Source organism: Carcharhinus amblyrhynchos, chromosome 27 (assembly GCF_965287045.1).
Source record: "Carcharhinus amblyrhynchos chromosome 27, sCarAmb.v2.hapA, whole genome shotgun sequence".
In the NCBI taxonomy this organism is placed as follows: Eukaryota; Metazoa; Chordata; class Chondrichthyes; order Carcharhiniformes; family Carcharhinidae; genus Carcharhinus; species Carcharhinus amblyrhynchos.
The window spans coordinates 28,813,411-28,835,967 of NC_137350.1; positions in this window are offsets into that span (position 1 = coordinate 28,813,411).

The window sequence follows — 22,557 nt, forward strand, 5'->3', positions numbered from 1 at the left end:
TGACACCAAGATTGGTGGCACAGTGGACAGTGAAGAAAGTTATCTCCAATTGCAATGGGATCTTGATCAATTGGGCCAGTGGGCTGATAAATGGCAGATGGAGTTTAATTTAGACAAATGCGAGGATGCGAGGTGATGCATTTTGTTAGATTGACCAGGGCAGGATTTACTCAGTTAATGGTAGCGTGTTGGGGAGAGTTACAGAACAAAGAGATCTAGGGGTACATGTTCATAGCGCCTTGAAAGTAGAGTCACAGGTGGACAGTGTGGTGAAGAAGGCATTTGACATGCTTGGTTTCATTGGTCAGAACATTGAATACAGGAGTTGGGACGTCTTGTTGAACAAAGAACAAAGAACAAAGAACAACACAGCACGGGAAACAGGCCCTTCGGCCCAACGAGCCCGCGCCGCCGTCCTACTATCTCAGTGACCTATTCATGATTTTAGTCTACGCCTAACGTGCGAGGATCAGGGAGGTCCAATTTAGGGACAATTTTAGTACCCAATCAATCAGCCTAAAAGCACATCTTTGGGGGATGTGGGAGGAAACCGGAGCACCCGGAGGAAACCCACGCAACCACGGGGAGAACGTGCAAACTCCCACAGACACAGGCCCAAATCCATGTGTCCGCACAGCAACAGAGATAGTCTCTGAGCTGTCATGTTGCCCTCGAGATGGTCCAGTTTAAGCACACTAACGACATGAAGCAATAGGCAACTCCTGAAGCAACATCCAAGAGCAGCCCACTACAACCTGCCGCCTGCATGCCCCTTGCTGGACTTAAATGCCTGTGGAGACAAAAAAATTCATTATTAAACAGGCAAAGACTAACATTCCTGAGGCAAAACATATTCCCAAGCCTACAATGTTCAGTAAGGCCTACTATATCCCCCTATATGTAGCCTGCTCATATGGCTGTCTAAGTGACTCTTAAACAACCCTAGCGTGCCTGCTTCCACCACCTTACTCGGCAGTGCATTCCACCCCCCCACTACCCTTTGCGTGAAAAACTGCCCTCTAATATTTGTCTTATACCTAGCCCCCCTCACCCTAAGCCCGTGACCCCTCGTTCTATCCATTTCTTGTAGCGGAAAAAGCTTACCACCATTTACTCTATCTATCCCCTTCATAATCTTATAAACCTCTATTAGATCCCCCCTCAGCCGACGTCTCTCAAGGGAAAACAGCCCAAGTTCATCCAATCTTTCCTCGTAAGACAGCCCTTCCATACCAGGCAACATCCTGGTAAATCTCCTCTGCACTCTCTCCAGGATCTCTACATCCTTCCGGTAGTACGGCGACCAGAACTGGACGCAGTACTCCAAGTGAGGCCTAACCAACGTTCTATACAACTGCAACATCAGACTCCTACTCTTATATTCTATACCTCTTCCTATGAAGGCTAACATACCATATGCTTTCCTCATCACATTCTGCACCTGTACCGACACCTTCAGGGACTTATGCACTTGCACCCCCAGGTCTCTCTGCGTATCTATACTCCGGATAGTTCTACCTTTTATCGTATAACTCCCCTCCACATTATTTCGGCCAAGGTGCATCACCTCGCATTTCTCCGGATTAAATTCCATTTGCCATCTATCTGCCCAATCTACCAGCCTGTCTATGTCCTGTTGCATTGCCAGGCACTGCTCCTCAGTACCTGCCAATCCAACCATCTTGGTGTCATCAGCAAATTTGCTGATCACACCACCTACCCCCTCTTCCAAGTCATTAATATATACCACAAATAGAAGAGGTCCAAGTACTGAGCCCTGCGGCACACCACTGGTGACAGGCCTCCAATTGGAAAAGGAGCCTTCCACTACTACTCGCTGTCTCCTCCTCCCAAGCCAGTTCTCCACCCATCTACATACCTGGCCTTGTATCCCATGAGCCTTCACCTTTTCTATCAGCCTACCATGAGGGACCTTGTCAAACGCCTTACTGAAATCCATATAGACAACATCAACGGCTTGTCCTTCGTCAACCGTTTTTGTCACCTCTTCAAAAAATTCCACTAGATTCGTAAGGCACGACCTCCCTGTAACGAAGCCATGCTGCGTATCCCTGATCAGATTGCAGCGCTCCAGATGTTCATACATCCTATCCTTGAGGATCCTCTCCATTAGCTTGCCTATAACTGAAGTCAAGCTCACCGGCCTATAATTCCCTGGGTTATCCCTCTGACCCTTCTTAAACAACGGTACTACATTTGCAATGCGCCAATCCTCTGGGACCTCACCTGTGTCCAAAGAAGAGACAAAGATTTGCGTCAGAGGCCCAGCAATTTCATCCCTCACCTCCCTTAACAGCCTGGGATAGATGCCATCAGGCCCCGGAGATTTATCCGTCTTTATACTGTCTAAAAGTCCCAACACCTCTTCCCTCGTGATGACTATATCCCTCAACGGATCCTCAAACTCCTCAAGCACAGCACCAGACATCAGGCCCCTCTCCTGCGTGAATACCGACGCAAAGTATTCATTCAGGATCTCCCCCATTCCCCCAGGCTCCAAGCATAGTTCCCCTCCTCTGTCCCTGAGAGGGCCAATCTTCCCTCTAACCATCCTTTTATTTCTAACATAGGAGTAAAATGCCTTAGGATTTTCTTTAATCCTACCCGCCAAAGCCATTTCATGGCCCCTTTTTGCCTTTCTGATGCCCCTTTTAAGTTCTCTCCTACATTCTCTGTATTCTTCTAACACTATCTCTGTCCTCAAATGCCTAGATCTAATGTACGCCTCCCTCTTCCTCCTGACCAGGTCCTCAATATCCCTAGTTACCCACGGCTCTCTAATCCTACCCTTCCCATCCTTCCTCTTGACCGGCACGTGCCTTTCCTGCAAAGATTTTAGTTTTCCCTTGAGAGACTCCCACATACCCAGCGTCGACCTGCCATCAAGCAGCTTACCCCAGTCCGTATCTTTAAGATCCTGCCTAATCCGGTTGTATCTAGCCCTCCCCCAGTTTAACACCCTCCCCTTAGGACAGGCTTCATCTTTATCCATTAATATCTTAAACCAGACAGAGTTGTGGTCACTGTTAGCCACCTGCTCTCCTACTTCAACGTCAACCACCTGCCCAGGCTCATTCCCCAGAACCAAGTCCAGTATAGCCCCCTCCCTGGTCGGGCTATCCACATACTGCTCCAGGGATCCTTCCATTACACACTGTACAAATTCCTCCCCGTCAGCACCCTCTGATCTCGGCACCTTCCAGTCTACCCCAGGGAGATTAAAATCTCCCACTACCACCACCCTATTCTTCCTGCACTTATCTAGAATGTCCCTGCTTATCCCTTCTTCCACAGCCCTCGGGCTGTTGGGTGGCCTGTAGTACACACCCAACATAGTAACATCTCCCTTCCTATTCCTCAACTCCACCCATAGCGACTCGATTCCTATATCCTCTATTCCTCCCTCCTTCTGCACTACAACTTCTTGAAGTTGTACAAGACATTGGTAAGGCCACACTTGGAGTACTGTGTGCAATTCTGGTCACCCTATTGTAGAGAGGATATTATTAAATTAGAAAGAGTGCAGAAAAGATTTATTAGGACGCTACCGGGACTTGATGGATTGAGTTATAAGGAGAGCCTGAATAGACTGGGACTTTTCTCTCTGAAGCGTAGGAGGCTGAGGGGTGACCTTATAGAGGTCTATAAAATAATGAGGGGCACAGACAAAGTAGATAGTCAGTATCTTTTCCCAAAGGTAGGGGAGTTGAAAACTAGAGTGCAAAGGTTTAAGGTGAGAGGGGAGAGATACAAAAGTGTCCAGAGGGGCAATTTTTTCATACAGAGGGTAGTGAGTGTCTGGAACAAGCTGCCAGAGGTAGTAGTAGAGGCAGGTACAAGTTTATCTTTTAAAAAGCATTTAGATAGTTATATGGGTATGATGGGTATAGAGGGATATGGGCCAAATGTGGGCAATTGGGATTAGCTTAGGAGTTTTAAAAAAAAAGGTGGCATGGACAAGTTGGGCCGAAAGGCCTGTTTCCTTGCTGTAAACCTCTATGACTCTATGACTGTATCTGCCTAAGTAGATGCTTTACCTGAAAGAACAGCTGCTCCAGAAATAAAATACAGCATTCATTTAGCACTGAAAGAGCTTCTTACACAGGCCCTATCCCCGTAATCCCATATATTTACCCTGTTGATTCCCCTAACCTTCACATCTTGGGACACTAGGGGACAATTCAGCCTGGCCAATGCACCAAACCTGCATATCTTTGGAGTATGGAAAGAAACCGGAGCACCCAGAGACACAGGGTGAAAATGCAAACTCCCCACACACAGTCACCCATGGACTGAATTGAACCCTGTGCTTGCCACCATGCCGCCCTGTGGAAAATTTGTGGAACTATTTCCGCAGTTTGCTTCATGGAGTGAAATTGGGAACATAGGAATAGATCTTTTGCTTTACTACCTGAACGTCACCTGAGTGAAGAACATTGAGGATGAATGGGGAGAGAAATAGCGGATGGAATTTAATCTGAACAAATGCAAGGTGATGCATTTTGGTACGTCCAGTTCAGGTGGGAGCAATAAAATTAACAGCAGAACCATTAGGAGCATATAGATACACAGAAATCCACAGATCTGCAGGTCCACAGATCCTTAAAAGTGACAGCACAGGTGGAAAAGCTGGTGAAGAAAGCATACGGCATGCTTGCCTTCATCAAATGGAGCATTGAGTATAAAAGCTGGCAAATTATGTAACAGTTTTATAAAATTTTGGTTAGGCCGCACTTGGAATACTGTGTCCAATCCTGGTCGCCACACTCACACAGGGATATGGAGGCTTTGGAGAGAGCGCCAAAAAGGTTTACCAGGATGTTGCCCCTGTTCCTGTGCTGTACTGTTCTTTATTCTTTGTTTATCTGTTCGAAAGAATTGCACATTGTTTACCGACCTGCCATTAATTTAAATGAAAAGAACCTCAGACAGAATCTGTTGCTGAAAAGCGACCTTCCCTGGCCAGTTTTATTCTTTTGCCAGTCTCTGGGGTAATGCATGTCAACCAAACAATAAAGAGAAGAAATCTACTCAATTTTCTAAACGCACATGCTGTACAGAATAACTATTTCCCCTTGACTTTCTCTTACTTCTGTGACAAGTGATTCCAGGAAAAAAAAAGATAATTATCAGGGGGAGAAAAGCCATGGTTTGAACTTTAGCTGTAAGTTAAACTCTTTATTTGCAGTAGATGGCACAATGAGATATTGCATCATACCACCAGACTTTGCTGGTGATCATCATATGGTAACAACTTTTTGCACTTTACGCAAGTAAAATTAAATGTATATTTTAGTGCACCAATTTTTTTTTTATTCATTCGATTTTCGTTAAACCCATCCAGTTCACTACATACCCTTCTGGGAAGGAAATCTGCTGTCCTTACCTGATCTAGCCTGCATGTGACTCCAGATATGCAACAATGTGGTTGACTTTTAAATGCCCTCTCAAAATAGCCCAGCAAGCCATTCAGTTCAAGGGCAATTATGCACAGATCCCCAGATCACGCACTCAGATCCTGCATGGATCAGCTGGCGGAAGTATTCACAGACATCTTCAACCTCCCTTTACAACAATCTGAAGTTCCTATTTGCCTCAAGAAGATGATCATCATCCCGGTATCTAAGAAAAACTAAGCAGCGTGCCTTAATGACTATCGGCTGGTGGCTCTGACATCCATCATTATGAAGTGCTTCGAAAGATTAGTCATGGCACGAATCAATTCCTGTCTCCCAGACTGCCGGGATCCACTATAGTTTGCCTACTGCTGCAACAGGTCCACAGCAGATGCCATTTCCCTGGCCCTGCACTCAGGCCCTGGAACACCTAACAACAAGGACACCTATGTCAGACTCCTATTTATTGACTATAACTCAGCCTTCAATACTATTATTTCCACAAAATTCATCTCCAAACTCCAGGCCTGGGCCTCAGCACCTCCCTCTGAGACTGGATCCTGAACTTCCTAACTCACAGACCACAATCAGTAAGGACAGGCAACAGCACCTCCTCCACGATCATCCTCAACACAGGTGCCCCACAAGGCTGTATTCTCAGCCCTCTACCATACTCCTTATACTCCTACGATTGTGCGGCCAAATCCCCCTTTAATTCAATTTTCAAGTTTGCTGACGACACCACCGTAGTGGGTCAGATATCAATGACAAGACAGAGTACAGGAATGAGATAGACAATCTGGTGAACTGGTGCAGCAACAATAACCTCTCCCTCAATGTTAACAAAACAAAGGAGATTGTCATCGACTTCAGGAAGCGTAAAGGAGAACATGCCCCTGTCTACATCAATGGGGATGAAGTAGAAAGGGTCCAGATCACCAACAACCTCCCCTGGTCCACCCATGCCAACACTATAGTTAAGAAAGCCCACCAACGCCTCTGCTTTCTCAGAAGATGGAGGAAATTTGGCACGTCAGCTATGACTCTCATCAACTTTTACAGATGCACCATGGAAAGCTTTCTTTCTGGTTGTATCACAGCTTGGTATGGCTCCTGCTCTGCCCAAGACCACAAGGAGCTACAAAAAGTCATGAATGTAACCCAATCCATCACGCAAACCAGCCTCCCATCCATTGATTCTGTCTACACTTCCCGCTGTCTTAACAAAGCAGCCAGCATAATTAAGGACCTGACTCCGGACATTCTCTCTTCCACCTTCTTCCTTTGGGAAAAGATACAAAAGTCTGAGGTCACATACCAACCGACTCAAGAACAACTTCTTCCTTGCTGCTGTCAGACTTTTGAATGGACCTACCTTGAATTAAATTGATCGTTCTCTACACCCTAGCTATGACTGTAACACTACATTCAGTACTCTCTCATTTCTTTTCTATGAACAGTATGTTTTTGGCTGTATAGCACGCAAGAAACAATACTTTTCACTGTATGTTAATACACGAGACAATAATAAATCAAATCAAATCAAAATTTTTAAAAATGTCTCCTATTTCTACATCTACACTGTCCCAGCCGTTCCACCCCCTCTTATAGAGTATATAATCCAACACATTTCTCCGTCTCTTTAGCTGGAGAAGGAGAATCATGTGGACCCTGTTTTTTCTCACTACAGATACTGCCAGACCTGTTGGGTTTGTATCAGAATTGAGACGGTCTGTGCATCCACTGTTCCCAGTTGTATGGTTTGGATGAAATGTAGCTGAGGCAGACTAATTTTTGTGTCTTGTTCAGGTTTGTCTTCCGGAACAGTGCCAGATCCCCTGGACCTGCAAAAATGGGCATAAAAATGAGGTTATGAAGCTCCAAGACATTCGCAGCGAGACTGACTGTACCCATGGGATAGAGAGCTTCAGTTTTCTGTCAGTACGGGTTTATCAGTTAAACTCACTTTTAACATCAATATATGTGTTCACTCCTTAGCCAAATGAGGTTGGAATTTAAGCAATAAGGAAAAGCAATTTTTAGCCAAATTTTTTTTAATTGTTTCGTGGGATATGCGTCATTGGCTGGCTAGCATCCCTAATTGCCTTTGGAGGGCAGCTGAAAGTCAAGCATTGCTGTGGCTCTGGAATCACATGTAAGTCAGACCAAGTACAAACAGCAGATTTCCTTCCCAAAAGGAGATTAGTGGGCTTGATGGGTTTTTCCAACAATGGTTTCACAATCATCAGTAGATTCTTAATTCCAGATATTTTTTATTGAATTCAAATTTCACCATCTGCCGTGGCGGGATTCAAACCTGGATTTCCAGATCATTAGTTGAATTAATAGTCATAATAATTTAGTCATAATACCACTAGGTCATTGCCTTCCCTGTGAGATATCCCAATGACTGAGTAGTTACTCACAATATAAGTTATCATACCCCATGGCAAATAGGGATGCATGAGTCTTTCAACATGCATTTTATTGAATAGTTCACTGAATCTCTGAAAGGCACCTTAATTGAAACAAAGACTGCCTCCTGAAGTACATGTGTATGTAATTGAACCTTACACCTGAAATGTACAATTGCCATTAATTAATTTCTCATTCTGGTCACATGTAAACATTAATTAAATGCCAGAATGTTTGAGATTGAACAAGAAATAACGAGTTATTAGCTCTCTTCAGCAGTGAAAGCTGTGATTCTAAAAAATAATTTATTTCTTGCTGTATTGAACTTGCATCTAACGACGCCAAGGAAGAAAATAAAATTTAGCTTGTAACAAAATCAGGAACAGAATAGATCCCTGGATGAAACGCAGGGAATTCTTTTCAGTAGACAAGATGTGCTTGTTCCAAATTTGGCGAGTTGCTTTTGCTATGAGACCAATGTACAGATGTAGGGTGGGTTAGGGCACAGGGCGACATGACCTATACCCAGAGGGTGTTGCCAAATGATCTCCCTGCTGCAGCAAGTGTCCTGACAATTCTTTTGGAGCTGGATCGGATTGGAAGCCAAGACATTTTTCAGTTGACTATTCCTCATCACTGTTGAGAGTGGAATAGCAACCAAGATCTGTAAGATTGCGGTGTATAAAAAAATCCAGAGATAGAGTTTGTTGTTTGTAGTGTTTTGTAATGCTCAGTGGTTCAGTTGTTTGTGTTTGATCCTGAGTGTCTCATGACTGATTTATTGTGTGTACAATTGGTTATCCCGGGTGTTGACTCAGAGAAAAGTAAGCAGGGATGCAGAAACTACTAAGAGTTCAGCTAGAAGCATGGTGTAGGCATTTTACTCTGTAAATTAAGGCCGAGCATACTTAGAAACTAGTGAATCTCTGCATTGCTTTAAGGCAAATCAAATACCTAAAATACTCAGCAGTATTAAGCGATTTATATGCATGGAACCTTGGCCTGCTTCCTCAAGAAATGACAATTTCTGATATCAAATATTCCTGCCCAGTCTTATGAAAACTGCTGTGGTACAGTGTGCAATGGCTTGTAAGTATTCTTTTCTGTCCTCATTTCAAATCTGCATGATTCTTCTTCAGAGCTGAAGAGGGATGTAATATAATAGATATTGAGTTGGAGGTGAGTGGGATGGACGGGGTAGGCAGAATAGAAGGTCAGGGATAGTCTTGAGCTAAGGAAAGATTGACAAAGATGTCATGGACACAAGACAAAGGAAATGTTAAAGGTAGCATTAAGGACTAAAGGAGGTACTGATGCTGGCAGAAAGGGAAGATAGCAGAATGTGTTAATAGGAGGACAAAGGTCAGTGTTAAGCGCAAGGAAAACTGAAGAACAAGAACAGATGGCCCTGTGGCAGAGGGGCATTGTTGATTGAATTGGGACAAACCAAGGAAACAAAAAACAAAAAGGGGTCAAGTTGGAGGAGAAGTTTACGTCTAAAGTTGTTGAACTCAATGTTGAGGCCTAAAGGCTGTAAGGTGCCTCATTGGAAGATGAGGTGCTGTTCCTCCAGTTTGCGTTGGGCTTCACTGGAAGACTGCAGCAGGCCAAGGGTGGCTGATGTTGAAATGGCAAGTGACCGGAAAGTAGAGGTCATGCTTGTGTACTGAGTGAAGGTGTTCCGCAAATGTCTGAAGAAGTCACGTGAACTCCAAATGTTCACTCTGTTTCTGTCCCCACAGACACTGTCAGACCTATTGAATTTATCCAGCATTTTCTCTTTTTTTTTCCGATGTCCAGCATCCGCAATATCTTGCTTTCACTTTGGTTAGATTCATGAGTTATTTTAAGCATCCAGAAATAAACTGAGCTTAGGAAAATATTTATATTGAGAAAAGGAAATTTTTAAAACAAATTCAATATGGTTAGCGCAACTCCCCCACCACCCCCCACCCCAGTCAATGTTGTTACTCCAACAAGGAAGGACACACTATTGGTCCTCTTAAGGGAAATGAGGCGGAGTATGAGGCTAATTTTAAGGAATCATTTGAGATGCATGAGTATAATTAGATTAAACACAAAAGTAGAAATTTAAAAGAAGAAAAGTCAGTGCAAGGGTATTCCAGATAGAAAACAAAAACCAACGCCTAGTGAGATCAAATGCAAGCTGATCTGTATTTTTGCAACGGGAAATACTTAAACTGGAAGATGGAAAGGGTACAAATCGAATATATCTCAGTCAGGCAAAAAGTAACAGGGAGATTACATCAAATCAAAAAAAATGCTGGGACAAATATAAAGATTCTTCTGAAAGCTACAGAAAGGGAGATTAGAAAAGCTAAGGCTCCGTAATAGAGGAAGATTATGCAAAACAAACCCATAGAAGGTAAATATTATTTTTATATAGGCAGACTAGCAATGAGAGGATTGTCACGTTGGGGAGCAGGATTAAAATAGGCAAACTTGCAATGAATAGCTGGGTGTTAGTATGAATACCAAACCTCAGCTTGCAGAACAAACTGGTATTGTGAGTGTAGAATTCCCACCGGTGGTTATTTTTAAACAATCAATGGTTAATATCCAAAGAGAAATTCTGCTGGACTTTAATCAGACTTGAGGCAGGCAGAACATTTGGATCTTGTATCCAAGGATCCTGATAGAAATGAAGAAAGCTGGTAGATTGGCAGATACCTGTCAGAAGAAGTGTGAGGTGTTGTGGCTTGGAAGAAAGAACAAGGAAAGGCGTATTGAAATAAAGGGCGTGACTCTAAAGGGGGTGCAGAAGTCAAGGAACCTCAGGATACATGAGCACGTATTGTTGAAGGTGGTTGTGGGGAGTTGAGCGGAGGGGGGTGCTGCCTCCGTATCCATGGGGTGGGGGAAAAACGGGATCAAGTTTCTTTTAGAATTATAGAATTGCTACAGTGCAGAAGGAGGCCATTCGGTCCATTGAACCTGCACCCACAACAATTCCATCTGGGTTTATCCCCATAATCCCATGCGTTTACCCTGCTGATCCCCCTGACACTAAGAGCCAACTTAGTGTGGCCAATCAACCTAACCGCACATCTTTGGACTGAGGGAGGAAACTGGAGCACTTGGAGGAAAACCAAAAAAATCAGGATGCCCTTTAAAGATGACGCCTTGATCTCTCTGGGGCCAGCCCTGCCTTATGCCATAGAATCTGGAGAGGAAACTCACCTGTGCAGCTGGAGAGCTACACGCCAGTTTTCTCACTGAAAAGGACACTCTGACAATTTATGGGATGATTCCACCCTAAGTTTTGCTGAGTAAGGTTATTCACTCACCTCGCACCCCCCCACCCCCATTCACCAACCATGTGTTTTGCAGGGGCGAGGCAGACTACCATTAGGCAGCGGCAGGGATCAGCCTCTGTTAGAGGTTTTTCCCATTGTTCACACCTCCGCTACTAGTGAACCCATTGTGGGTGGGGAGGGGGTCACTGTCAAGGGAACTGGAAGTTCCTGATGGCGGGGAACAGCTGGAAAATTTTGGCATGTAATTCTATAACTTATCGCTGAAGACTCTGATTATAAGTTTCCAAATTGCTGCAGTGAATTGCAGGAGGGCAAGGTATGACACATCGTCCAACATTGCCCATGAAAAAAACTGAGTGATTTGGTGACCCATTTCAGGCGGGAGTTAAAAGTTAATTATCCTGTTATGGATGCTGGTATATCAGTTAGACTAGGTAACAATGGCAGATTTTTTTTCATTCATGAAACATGGATGTAACTGGCTGGCCAGCATTTACTAAGGGATTTTCACAACAACTTCATTGCACTGTTAATGTAAGCCTGTTTATGACAATAATGAATAAACCATTTATTGCCCATCCCTAATTGCCCTTGGAGGGTAGTTGAGAGTAATCCACATTGTAGTGGCTCTGAAGTCCAAAGTTATGTTCTTATGTTTAAAGACATAGAATGTAAAAGCAAAGAGGGTAAAATTAGACCCGAGGAGCTCTTGGAGAAAATGACTGGCACTTATTTTCTGCATTGTAAGAATCTGTGATTCAATCATACTTCAAATTTACTTATTCTGGTAACTGTTTGGCCTTCACTGCACCCTATTTTGAATTTCCTAAGTACCGAACTATATTATCCTTCATTAGTACTGTGGTGTGAGTAGTGTTTCTGTAAATAGATTTACAAATGAGGCTGTGCCCAAACATTTAAAATGTGCACAGGAGCCTTCTGGATGTGAGTAAATCTTCATCATTAGGCAAAATTGAGATGTATGTTTCTGTTGAGGAATTATAAATTAGGCTTTAGAGTCTGAGTAATGAGCACTGCTACAAGTTGGAGGTTTCATCATGAAAGCTGAAAGCCTGTTCTTTCAAATTGCAAATGCAGTGAATGTAACTCTATGATCTACCTCTGACAGAACAAACATCCTTTATGGACCTCTTATGAATTTTTTTTTAATATAGAAACCAGAGCAAACAGTCTTTCTCACAGGAATAAGTTCATGGACTTTTAGTCTATCAATGCAGCTGTATCTGGATTTTGGGCAAACTTCAAATCTCAATGACTTCAAAAGCTGAACGAAATGGTCACTTTGCTCGCACACAATGACAGTATTCAGTGGTCCCACACCTATGCAAATTGGCCTCAGTATATTCACAGTCAACATCTCATGAAAGGATTCCTTTATATTCTGGATCTGAAGTTGGGGTTTTCAATTTACGTATGTGATGTTATCTGAGTGATTGTGCATCTTGGAGGTCTAGGTTGAAAGGATTGAGTTGCTTCTTGTTATCAAGAGTACTCACAGCAGTATATTTCAGAAGCCAGGGAATTATAATTAAATTCTTCTACACTCCATCTCCCAGCAGTACATTCATGTTTCAGATGGGTGAATGCATTCAATTACAGCAATAATCAGAGTCAGAGGAGTCTGAGTATTACTCTTAGGGGGGGTGATGGCCTAGTGGTATTATCGCTGGACTATTAGTCCAGAAGCTCAGCCAATGTTCTGGGGACCTGTGTTCGAATCCCGCAAGGCAGATGGTGGAATTTGAATTCAATAAAAAAAAATTCTGGAATTAACAATCTACTGATGAACATGAAATCATGGTTCACTAATGTCCTTTAGGGAAGGAAATCTGCCGTCCTTGCCTGGTCTGGCATGAAACTCCAGAGCCACAGCAATGTGGTTGACTCTCAACTGCCCTCTGAAAAAGGGCAACTGGGGATGGGCAATAAATGCTGGCCCAGCCAGCGATGCCCATGAACCAAGGATGAATAAAAGAAAAATTAGAAGCTAGATACGCATGAAAGACATTCAGATCCATCTCATTCACTCAAAAGGATCCTGTAATCACATACATCACTATGTTCAATCTGTATGGAACGATTCCAGGATCTTCACACTGACTATACTAACCAGAAGACCAATTCATGCATTGATCATTATATGTAGAAGAACTCCCTGCATTATCCAAAATATTTCCTGTCCTCTCATTTGTCGATCATTACCTTCTGTAACCCTCATCCATGTTAACTCCAGATGTAACCATGGCAATGCTCTCTTTGACAACAATCTAAGCTGACACTCCAGTGCAGTATTGTGGGAGTGCTGCAGTGTTAGAGATGCCAGCTGGAATTTTACCATCCCCCCCCACCATGGGAATCGGAGCAGATGAGGGGTTGGCAATGGAAACGTCCATTGACCTCTAATGGGATCTTACAGTTTCAGAAAGAGAGAGGCTGTAAAATCATGCCCACCATCTTTCGGATGAGATGTTGAATTAAGACCTCATCTGCCCTCTCAGTTGGATACAAATGATCCCAGCTCTTTATTTTTAGAGGAACAGGGAAGTTATCCCTGCTTTCCTGCCCAATCGTTATCCTTTAATCAACATTGTGTAATCATGGTTTTATCACAGGCCACGTTAGAATAAAGAATAAAGAAAAGTACAGCATAGCAATAGGCCCTTCGGCCCTCCAAGCCTGTGTCAATCATGTTGCCCTAACTAAGCTAAAAAAAACCTTCTGCCCTTACTCGATCCGTATCTATTTCCTCCCTATTCATGTACCCATCCAGATGCTTCTTACACGTTGCTAATGTGCCTGCTTCCACCACTTCCCCTGGCAGCCACCCCTCTCTGCATGACAAATGTGTCCCGCAAATCCCCTTGAACTTGTACCTCCTTGTAATTGACATTTCCACCCTTGGAAAAAGCCTCTATTATGCCTCTCATAATCTATCAGATCTTCCCTTAGCCTTTGTCTTTCCAATGAAAACAATCCTAGTTTATTCAAACTCTCCTCATAGCCAACACCTGTGAGACCTTCTTTGCACTCTCTCCAAAGCTTTCAAGTCTTCTGATAATGTGGTGACCAGAACTGCACTCAATATTCCAGATGCAGCCTAACCAAGGCTTTATATAGCTACAACATGATTTCCCAACTCTTGGAATCTTGTTAGCTTCTTATTCTAGAAAAGTGGCTAGTACTGCTGCCTCGCAGCTCCAGAGATCCGGGTTCCATTCCAACCTTGGATCACTGTCTGTGTGGAGTTTGCACATTCTTCCCATGTCTGCGCGGGTTTCCTCCAGATGCTCCGGTATCCTCCCACTCTCCAAAGATGTGCAGGTTAGGTTGATTGGCCATGCTAAATTATCCCTTAACGTCCCAAAATGTGAAGTTTAGGGAGATAGCACCAGGGTAAGATGCTCTGTTAGAAAGTCGGTGCAGACTCGATGGGCCGAATGGCCTCTTCCTGCACAGTAGGGATTCTATTCTATGAATGACCTTGCTGGAGGCAATGATCTTTTGTTGAAAATGCATTTGTTTACATGCTAACTATTTACAAAAATTAAGTAAAACGAAGAAGCAGCTGGAGCTACTCTCTAAGATGCTGCACACTTCACATATTGAGTGACATCAATATGCACAAGGTCAACAGCTATTATTAGATTAATCCTTTTACATTTTTCCAAATTTATTCTTCCCACAAATTGCTAACTCTTGTACCATTGACAGTTTCCATCCAACTGCTACTTTCCCCACTGCCCCACCCCTGCCCCAAGTAACTTTTACCAAAGACATTAATTTCCAACAGTGTCTCTGGCTCTCTTGGAGGGTGTGGAGTAGGATAGCAGCTGCTCGCGACAGTTGGCTGCTCTGCAGTGATACTTACGATGAATGTAAGGGCAATGATGACCAACTGACGTAACCCAATTCAAGAGAGAACCCCCCCCCCCTCCACAACCCAGGACCTGAATGAACACAACTCCCCGAAAAGGAAGGCAATGAATTTAAATTCTCCTTCCCCATCTTCTTCTGCAGTGCTGACCGGCGGAAAGTGAAAGCACTCGCCTGACGAAATGAAGTACTTTCAGCCCCGTGCAGAACTTTGCAATTGTATCATTCGGCATCACTGTGACAAGAGGAGCATTGAATACCTGCACTAGAAATGAATCAGACAGACGGAAAGAGAAATGAAGCATATTCTAAAGACATCTGGAAATGAGGAAAGGAGGACTTCTCTAATATACCTAGGGCAGGACTTTCTCTCTATAGGCCGCAGTATGCTTGAATCATGGAATCATAGAATCCGACAGTGTAGAAGAAGGCCATTCGGCTCATCGAGTTGTACCACCCATAACCCCATCCAGGCTCTATTCCCTAGACAGTCCCCTTGACACTAAGGGGCAATTTAGTATGGCCAATCCAACTAACCTGCAATGTGAGAGGAAACTGGAGCACCTGGAGGAAACCCATGCAGACATTGGGAGAACGTGCATACTCCACATAGACGGTGACCCAAGCCGAGAATTGAACTCGGGTCTCTGGCGTTGTGAAGCAGCAGTGCTAATCACTGTGCCACCATACTACCCATACTTTGACTTCTCAGCTAAACGATGCAAGTAATTGATTAATAAGTCAACACCTTCATCCTGTTTTTGACTGTGCTGGTTAAATCAAGCTCTCTCAATGACAGTATATTTATGAAGACTAAAGAATGAGCCAGAGGCTCCAATGACATCCTTGTAGGAAGTAGTATCTTCATTGACCCCCCTCTGACCAGCACATTGCTGTGCTTCCAACAGCATATATCAAAATGCTAACTTAATCTTTGTTCTCTTTATTTGCGAGACCAAACTCCAACTCTTGATTAATTTTAATATTTTCAAGCTCCATTTTATGCTCAACTTTAAGTTTCTCTTATGGTATTCTTCAGTTGTAGAAGTTCTGTAGTTGGGCCTCTGCTTCTTTACTGAAAGAAAGCTTGAGTGTTCCCATGGCTTGCTGAGGAGACCCAAGTGCAGACTCTAGTTTACATCTGAACAGATTAAAGCATCTGAATTTTCACTATTGGTTTGATGCAATTTGAAGTTAAGTGTCACATTCTCCCTGGCATTTTGCTGGCTGCTTGCAATAGTTGTGAGTCATCGCTGTGCTCAGTGGAATAAACAGACAGATTTATCTTGTCATCACCTTCTTCAACAAAAGGTTAATTCTCCTCAAAAGTGTCAATAAAGACATCACAATCAGTGGCAAAGAATGAGGCAAGGTCCAGGACCTCTTATTCCAACAGATCATCAACATCTTCAGTACCTTCATTCATGCATATCTTCCTGAAAGAGCAAATTAAGGTCTAGAATATCACCATGAGGGTGGTCACCATTATTCTTGGTGCATCCAGTTCCCACTTCCTTTAGAGAAGTGAAAGAGCTGTGGTTCTTGGAGTTGAGAGAGTTGCAGGACTGGATTTTACAGCCTCGCCCGTCCTGAAATTGTAAAATCTCACCCGAGATCAACAGACCTGCCCATTGTCTATCCCTCGCCTGCTCTGATTCCCATGATGGGCTGGTCTGATGTCCATTTACATCAATTTCAGCACTCCAATTCTGGTTTTTATTTCTCTTCACTTTTCCTAAGATGATGATTTCCTGGTTGTCAAAGGCTTGAATTTCTTGAATCGTGATTCCTGCAACAGGTTTTTCCTTTTGTCTTGTAACGTATTTCCTGAAAAGGCAGACTGCTTGAAAGTGGCCTATCTTGCTGCATCCATGGCGCTATGCAATTCAGATGGGGCATTCTTGCCACCTGTGGACCTTCTTCCCACCATAGTGGGGACATTGGTAGATGGCAGTTGGTAGGTTTTCAGGGTATTTCCCTGCTTGCTGTCTTGCAATACTTTCGGTTTCACGACCCACAAATCAGACAACTTTATTGGGCTGTTCTTGGGAAATTTTCCTCACATCTCTAACAGAAGTCATATTCTGCCTCCACCCTTCAACCTGACTGGCCAGTTGTGCAACTTTGCTTAAACTTAAACATAAGAACATAAGAAATAGGAGCAGGAGTAGGCCATCTAGCCCCTCGAGCCTGCCCCGCCATTCAATAAGATCATGGCTGATCTGTCGTGGCTCAGTTCCACATTCCCGCCCTCTCCCCATAACCCTTAATCCCCTTGCCTATCAAAAACCTATCAACCCGCGTCTTAAAAATATTGAGCGAGGCAGCCTCCACCACTTCAATGGGCAGAGAATTCCAGAGATTCACCACCCTTTGAGTGAAGAAGTTCCCCCTCAACTCCGTTCTAAACCGCCCCCCCTTTATCCTGAGGCTGTGCCCTCTAGTCCTACTGTCTTTTCTGAGTGGGAAGAGCCTCTCCACCGCTATCCTATTCATCCCATTCAACATCTTATACGTCTCAATGAGATCTCCCCTCATTCTTCTAAACTCTAACGAGTACAAGCCTAGCTTATTCAGCCTCTCCTCATAGTTCAATCCCCTCAACTCCAGAATCAGCCTAGTAAACCTCCTCTGCACTCCCTCCAAGGCCAAGATATCCTTTCGTAAGTGCGGCGACCAAAACTGCACATAGTACTCCAGCTGCGGCCTCACCAGTGCCCTGTACAGCTGCAGCAAGACCTCCCTACTTTTATATTCAATCCCCCTCGCTATGAAGGCCTGCATCCCATTCGCCTTCCTGACCACCTGCTGCACCTGCAGGCTGGGATTTTGCGACTCATGCACAAAGACCCCGAGGTCCCTCTGCACCGTCGCATGCTGCAGTTTTTCGCCACGTAAGTAATAGTCCTTCCTACCATTATTCCTACCAAAGTGGACAACCTCACATTTGCCAACATTAAATTCCATTTGCCATTTCCTGGCCCATTCGCCCAGCCTATCTAGATCCTTCTGCAGACTCTCCACACCCTCCGCGCAATTTGCCGTTCCACCAATCTTGGTGTCATCAGCAAATTTCGACACCATATACTCGGTTCCCTCCTCCAGATCATCTATATAAATGGTGAATAGCTGAGGCCCCAGCACCGACCCCTGGGGCACCCCACTAGTCACACATGAGGATGGCCTCAACCGGGATCTTGGGTTCATGTCACACTGCCTGTAACCCTCACAATTTGCCTGAACTTGCAAAATCTCACGAATTGTCCTGTCTAGAGACAATACACATCTCTTTAACTTGTGCTTAACACTCTCTCCACTCACATTGTCTGCACCTTTAGGACTTGATTAGTTGTAAAGAGCCTCATTCCAGTCCAGTTTGTGTCTTTATATGCCCTGTTTGTGAATAGAACTTCCACTCACCTGACAAAGAGGCAGCAAACGCTCCGAAAGCTAGTGGCTTTTGCTACCAAATAAATCTGTTGGACTTTAACCTGGTGTTGTGAGACTTCTTAGGGTCTTGATAGCAGATAGTGTTCTGGCCAGACAGGGAGCGAATGAAGATATAGCTTCCAACAAGGATGTCATTGGAGCCTTCAACACAGTCCCACATGGTAAGAAATCAGAGGGATGCTCATCTAAAAGGCCGATGACTATTCTACCTGTGATCAGGTCATCACTTAGTGTTCCATACCCACAATTTTCAGCTAAACGGTGCAAGTAATTGATTTATGAGTCAACCCCTTTGCCAGGATTTTGACTGTGCTGATCAAATTTTGCTCTCTCAGTGACAATATTTTTATGAAGACTGAAGTTTGTGAATAGAACTCCCACTCACCTGACGAAGGGGCAGCAAGTGTTCCGAAAGCTAGTGGCTTTTGCTACCAAATAAATCTGTTGGACTTTAACCTGGTGTTGTGAGACATCTTATTGTGTTTACCCCAGTCCAACGCCAACGTTTCCACAACATGCTATGCACCCAACAGCGCATATCAAAATGCTGACTTGATCTTTCTTCTCTTTACTCAATATGATACTAGGCAAAATTTCTTTGCCAAATTGCTCAGTCTGTCTGAGGCTCTCTAGATTCTGAAACAATTCTGGTTGGGGCAAAGGGGAACCATTTCTCACATGAATTCAAGGCTGCCTCTTCCCATGCTGTGTGTCTTGCTGGTTAGCGGTGGATTGCGCTCATTATTTTGTCACCTCTGGTGTGGGTACCAAGTTGGCCTTAATGTCCTTCACCCACTGAGCGGCACTGTTGCTGAGCTTCACTTGAGGCTCTTCCCATTATTTTCTATGGTTTCTCTGTGGCCCTAATCACTGCTGCCACCATCTCTTATCGTGGTTTTATCTCAGAATTTGTTGGCTTCTTAATGTAGAAGGGATCTTTCTGGGGGCAATGGTCTGCTGTTAAAAACACATTTATTTACATAGTTTAAGTGTGACCAAGACATCACTGCAGACGTTTCATGCTCACCTTCTCTCAGTGAGTGACAGCGCTGATACATCCATGTTCAGTAGCTATTATTAGAGTTAACTCTTTAGTCTACAAACATAACAAATTCCAGATTATCTGCTCAGTATCATGTTACTGTCTGTAGAAACTTGCTGTGCACAAATTGACTACTCTGTTTCCGATATTTCCTACATTTCATTGGCGGTAAAGTGCTTTGCAATGTTCAGTGGATGTGAAAGGCACAACATAATTGCAAGTCTTTCTTCTTTTGTTCCGGAGTTCCCTCAACAAAGCTTCTGTTTGTCCATCTTTCTCCTCAGAGGCACTCCTTAAAACCTTGCTCTCCCACCTCTCTGTGGCCCAATGATAAATTTTATTTGCCACAACTACTGTGAAACACCTTGGGACATTTTACAATATTAAAGGTGCTAGATTCATTAGTCCTAAATTTGTGTTAACAGTTAACCCACTTTGACCTCATTCTCATGGTTCAGATTGAATTGGTGTCTTGAATTTACCTTTTCCATGCTATTTATTATCTTACGTACCTCGATGTGATTACTTCTCAGTCACCTCCTTTTAAGTTCAAAGCTACATGTTTCTCTAGTCTTATTTCTTGTCTTCTGATGAGGAGGAGCAGTCCAATGGCAGCTTTCTGGACTGGCTCCAGAGTTGGAAAGACTCCTTCAGTGTTTTAGTGACCAGAACTGGACACGGTGCTCAAAGCATGGCTTGACCAGCATACTATGCAACTTTGACAATGATATCCAAACTCTGGACTCTGGTGCAGTTATCTGCTGACAGAGAGGCTTTCATGGAATCACTACAGTGAAGAAGGAGGTAGCTTGGTAGTTTGATGAGGCTGTATCTCAGGCCCTTCCCCAACCCAAGTTGAGGAAAACAGGAGGGAAACAGCAGTGCTTGGCACATGCTTCATTCATTCCTAATGCATTTCAATGAGAGGCCTTGAAACAGTTGCTAAGCCCATCATTACTATATTCAAGAGACTCACACCTGCTTTAGGCAACCAAAATGGATGCCTGTTGTAATGACTTCACTGAGGTCTATGAGATTGGCCATTTGGAATGTGAGCTACCTGATTGTGATAATGAGTGCCTGTCCAATCAAGGAGCCTCACATGTGTATATATTGAGTGTCGGGCCTTTTGACACTCTGGATTCTGACTGTGTACCTGAATTACTCTCAGGAGTGGAGATAAGTTTGTAAATAAAGGGAACCTGGTGAAGGGACACCAGTCCTTGAGAAGTTATTTCATCCAACCCAGTAGGGAGTTGGATATATTTCAGGGGTCTATGAGACAAGAGGGACAGCACAGGTACTTGTTACCAAAAGAGAAAGAGCTGGAAAATCTCAACATTTCTGGCAAAACTAAAAGGCATAGCTAAAAGTCATTACCTCACTTTCTATGCCTTTTAGCTTTGACAAAGGGTCACCTGACTCAAAATGTCAGCTCTTTTCTCTCCTTACTGATGCTGCCAGACCAACTGAGATTTTTCAGCAGTTTCTCTTTTTGATTCAGCTTCCAGCATCCGCAGTAATTTGCTTTTATACAGACTATTGGTTGTTTGCTGCCCTGTTTTGTGCCTGTAAAATGGGTCTAACTGGGTCAGATTTTGCCCCCTAGCCTCTTTATGTTTCATGATTGATGGAAGAGAAAGAAGCTTCAATATTGGGTGGAGATGATTCTGAAAAGGGAATTTGTTAGATCCAATGATTTTGCATATCATAATTGGAGATTCTGAATGAAGGTTGCCATACATAAGTGGTTAAGGAATGTACTTGAATGGTTGCTCAAATTTAATTTGTCTTTGGCTTGTGCAAATTTTTTGGTTTTAGTGGATTCAATGTGCACTGGGCTCAGTTATCATAGTCCTTCTTTATATGTTGTGAAGGGGTGGATTGTACTCAGTGCTGATGTTGGCTATTGCTGGACTGGGCAGGGAACAGACGCTATGGAGTCTGTGGTACAGCATGCATGTTGTTTTCGACCTTGCTAGCCACTCCTAGGCACAGGAAGACTTTTGTGTACAGGTTGGAGTGATTATAGACATATGCTGGGTGCCGATAAAAGAATCTCTGTCCCGCTGTTTCACACTCCAGTTTTCAGAGTTTACAACAGCTGCTTTGATCCCTGCAGAACGACAAGTTGCCTTCCAAAGCAAACAGCAGGGCCTTTGCACTGACGCACTTATGTTTTGAAATCATGGTTACTTTTCCTGATGTGCCACGCAAAGGTAACATTGCTCAGCTGACAACTCTACTTTGCTTCCTGCAGATAATGGGCTGAATTTTACAGTCCCATCAAAGGCTGGTGGGGGGGAGCGTGGGTGTTGGGGCTGGAAAATGTGGCAAGCTATTCAAAAGTCCATTGACTTCAGCAAGAGTTGAAAATTCCACCCATCTTTAGATTTGGCACAAACCGATTGTGAAATGCCTCTGATCATTTTGCCCTGTGTGTCCATAATAATTTTGTCTGGAATTCTCTGGCCACGGTGGCACAGTGGTTAGCACTGCTGCTTCATAGCACCAGCGACCCAGGTTCAATCCTGGCCTCGGGTCACTGCCTCTGCAGTGTTTGCAATTTCTCCCCGTGCCTGTGTGGGTTTCTTCCCGCAGTCCAAAGATGTGTGGATGAGGTTGATTGGCTAAATTGATCCAGTCAGGGGGACTAGCGGGGTAAATACATGGAGTTAGAGGGATAGGACCTTGGTAGGACTGTTGTCGGTGCAGGCTCGAGGGGTGGAATGGCCTTCTGCAATGTGGGGATTCTATGATCCGATGTCCACGCTGGCAGGATTTTTCCATCCTGCCACACTGAACAGAGGTTTGGCTGGGTGCCAAATTCCCTGTCTTCGCTGGAGCCGGAGTGTGGCATGAATAGGTGGTAAGATTGTACCCATTGTCTTTCCTTTTGTCCGTCTGGTCTGTTTTGACTGTCAGTTTGAGGGGCACATCTGTTGTGGATTTATTTGGTGGGCAATGGCTGCCACATATGGGTCATGAAGAATACACGAGGGGTTAGGGTGTGTGACACATGTGCAGTTGCCAGTGGCTGGTGGCAACAGTAGCAGTGTGG